Source organism: Cupressus sempervirens, chromosome 7, assembly GCF_028749045.1.
Source record: "Cupressus sempervirens isolate cs-2001-9-10 chromosome 7, ASM2874904v1, whole genome shotgun sequence".
Taxonomy (NCBI): Eukaryota; Viridiplantae; Streptophyta; class Pinopsida; order Cupressales; family Cupressaceae; genus Cupressus; species Cupressus sempervirens.
In genome coordinates this window covers 10,761,708-10,765,873 of record NC_143124.1, presented here as the reverse complement: position 1 = coordinate 10,765,873, position 4,166 = coordinate 10,761,708, and positions in this window count along the sequence as shown.

The window sequence follows — 4,166 nt, the reverse complement described above, 5'->3', positions numbered from 1 at the left end:
ATTCTTTGCCACAACCAACTAATAAATAAAAGTGGGAAGAGGAAGGGAGAGTTAAAGAAGAAAATAAATATCTCCCCTAGAGATTATTAGGCCTCGAAATGCACTTGACATTTTGATGGCATGGAGCTTAGTTGGGTTCTATGAGTTAGACATGGTTATTATTGATGCAATAGGGCCACAAACTTGCTTGTATAATGTCTTTCTAGGGAATGACAGAAAAGTAAGGAATGATTCAAATTTTGGAATGGGCACTGTTTTAGTTGGCTACTTTAGAAGGAAAAGAGAAAGATATAATACACACATAAATAAAACTGATCGTCTTTCTTTCCTTAATTCAATACATAAAGGCTCTATTTGTATAGATATCTTAGATATCTTTGGAATACAAAATATAATTATTACATGTATCTAACATTAGGTGGTGGATATTAAATGTTGGGAAGCCAACGATAGTTGGAGTTTGAAAATCAAATGGCATTGGGGGACTATATGTGACATGTCTTTGCTATCAACTGTATCATCTTAAAATGGAAGTGCTTCTATGTTAAGTGAATTTAGCCCTTTGAGTACATGGGTATGTGCAAGATCATGGTGTGCCAAAAAGTGGCGATGTGAAAAAAAGAGAGTTTGGAGATGCCTAAAAGCGCTTCAAAATCCGCTCTGACTTTTTTTCACCTATCTAGGAACCAAACCTGGAAGGTAAGGACGAGCCTTATTGGATATCCGATTTTAAATTGAATATCCGACATGTGACCGGATATCTAATAATTAGAGTAATAATATTATGCCACTATTATTATTATTATTTTATATTATTATTATTATTATTATTATTATTATCATATAATAGTATGATATGTTATTTAATATTAATATTTACTACATGATATTATTATTATTTAATATAATATTATTATTAAATAATAATAAGATATACTAATAATATTATATTAAATAATAATAATAATATTAAATAATATATCATACTACTATATTATAATATTATTATTATTATTTAATATTATAATTATAATTATTATTATACTATAATATAATAATAATATTATTATTATATTATAATTGTATAATATTATACTATAATAATAATATTATAATGTATTATATTATAATAATATAATATAATATTTAATATATTATAATATATAGTAATGTAATATAATATATATATAAGATATAATATAATAATAAAAAGTAATATCTTATAATATAATATATAATAAAAAAGTATAATATATTATAAATTATAATAATATAATTCTATAATAATATTATTATATAATATAATATTTTATATTATAATATATAGTAAATTAATATAATATATATAAAATATAATAAAAAAAAATATAAAATGTAACATAATGTAATATATATTATATGGTATATGTTATATTATATATATTATACTTATTGGGAGATATCAGATATCCCAATATCAGATATCCGATATAGTATCAGATATCTGATACCTGTACATTGGATAAATAAAATCACAGACCCGCAAGCCCTCATTTTACGCGAATTTGGGGCCAGTATTACCACTGTGGATCGGATATCAGATACAAGATCAGATATCAGATATTTAGGTATTTTTTTTTCTTCCCCCAACTCATTTTTAACCTAAATTTAATAGATTTTAGGATGATTTTGTTTGTTTTAGTTGAATGTAGGGTTTTTTTGACAAAAATGGTTAAAATTTAGATTTTTTTTAATATATATTACGTTTTCCAATTCAATAGGAATGGCTGATCAAAATGATGACACTGAGGCAGGGAATAATATTCCTCGTAACCCACCACCAAACGATCCAGTATCCCCACAAAACCGTCCACCAAATGATCCTCTACCTCCTCAAAACCCTCCTCGAATCGAGGATTTGATAAAGAAAATCTCACCAAGTTGAGAGGTTTGCATAGAACATATAATAATATACCTACACTGGCTCCTATGTTATCCATGTTAAACACCATAGTGGATAACATTGAAACCCTTACGAACCAACACAATGATGCTCTTCATTAGCGTGATGAAATGCACCAGATGTTTGATGATGGTTTGGATTATGACGAGGTCGTGACCCTCAACATAACCAAAGACAATTTGGCTAGCCTTTTTGCTAACCCAAAAATGGGTATACCAGTTGACCCAAAAAAAACCAAACTATCGATTAAACGGTGCACAAATGACACTATACGTGCAAATTTTTGGCATCATTGGTGGATGGTCTTTGATATGCCTCCACATGGAAATTTAGACATACCATTTTATTTCCTTAGAAAATTATATGCAGAATTTGTGTTGAAACTTAAAGTGAACTATTGGATCATGAAGCCCAACATAGGCTTAGGACTAGGAGCTCCTCAGGATAGACCCTCTTCCTAGCGGAAGAAACTTGGCACTTTCCCCCCCCCCCCTAATATCTCCCCCCCTCCTTGAGTGGAGCATCCAGATATTATGGCAGAGGCTAGCTCTTAGACCATCAGAGCCATTCATAGGCTGAGTAGCCTAATGATATCTCAGGCTAGGTCAGTCCTGCCTCCTCGTGTTGATGGTGTTGGTGCCAATTCATCATCAGCTAGCTCATCACACGTTTGTGTGCCTCACACTTGCATTACATGCAAGAATATTTTCCTAGTCCCATAGGTGATCTTCTTGAGTATCATTTTGTATTAGACGAGGATACACCAGATGCACGTGCAGAGGCTACAGACCCTGATGCGAGAGAGGAGGGCAATGCAGAGGCATGGACTCCTTCGGTGTCAGTACGTGTATACATTTTTTTGTTATGAAATATGAAATTTAAAGTTAATTTTTATAATATAGTAATTTTAATTTTTAAGCCATACTGACTTTTACATGTATGTGATCTTCATTCATGTTTAGTTGATGACCAAGGAGGAGCTCAGACAGATAGACGATGCTACACTCTCGACCATTTCATTTGGCCTTGAGACATCTACTGTAGGACCCATTTATTGTTGCACCAAAAGCCATGACTGTTAGTGAACATGGAATACCACATAATTAACCACCTATGGGCAGGGGACTGCGTTGCATCACCAAACAATCTCCCCCTCGACGCGCATACCAGGTGCTTACGCGGGTCGGAAAGGCACTGAGGAGATTTGAACCCATGACCAAGCCAAAACTAGGCTCTGATACCAATTGTAGGGCCCATTTTCCATTGCACCAAAAGCCATGACTGTTAGTGAACATGGAACACCACATAATTAACCACCTGTGGGCAGGGGAGCGCGTTGCATCACCCAACATCTATGACACATTATGTTTTGTTCACATTTTCTTTTTCTATTTGATATTGTAGCATATATGGTTGCTAATCTTTCTTTTATCTTGCAGATACCACCTGCCTCAGGGGGACAAAGTGCGGGGGGTGAGCTAGCATGTACTAACAAAGGAAAGGTAATTAGATGTTTTCTAATTGATTAAATATCGATGCATTCTTGTAAAATGTTTGTGGTAATCTCATTTAATTACATTCTTTATTGTATATAGGGTGTGGCTATTGGCGATGAGCTTGTACAGATTTGACGTCCTAGATCATTAGGGATTTCCATTCGCACAAAGAGCCCCATTGTATGTATCTATATCATTTATTTTTTTATTTTTCTTATTGATGTAGAGGAAAGTATGATTGTGGTTCCGTACAATTTTTGTGATTTTTTCCATACCAATAATGATTCATGTCTTGCATATGTTCATTACAACTTAAATAGGTTTATATGCACCCGTCCAACCGACCAAGTTGGTTACAAAGGTTTATTTAATCAAACAACTACCAAATTCCTACTTTCCCTCCAAAACTAATATGACCGTTTAAATTTGAAATTCAAATTTCAAACTATAGTTTTTATGCATTCCCTAACTTTCTAAACTATTCCATTGACTCAAAATTGGTCATATGGATTTATTAAATGCAACTAAGTATGAAACTATCCTAAGACTACCCCATATGGCTCTTTTGGCCATTTTACATCATGTTGCCCTTAGGTCCTTACTAGGACTTTTATGACTTTTGTCTTTCAAAGTACATTGTTTATTACATAATTCTATTATTGGTTTTAATATATCCCAATTAACAATCAATGATGTGTTTGATCCTCTATCTTCATCTGGTACCAAGG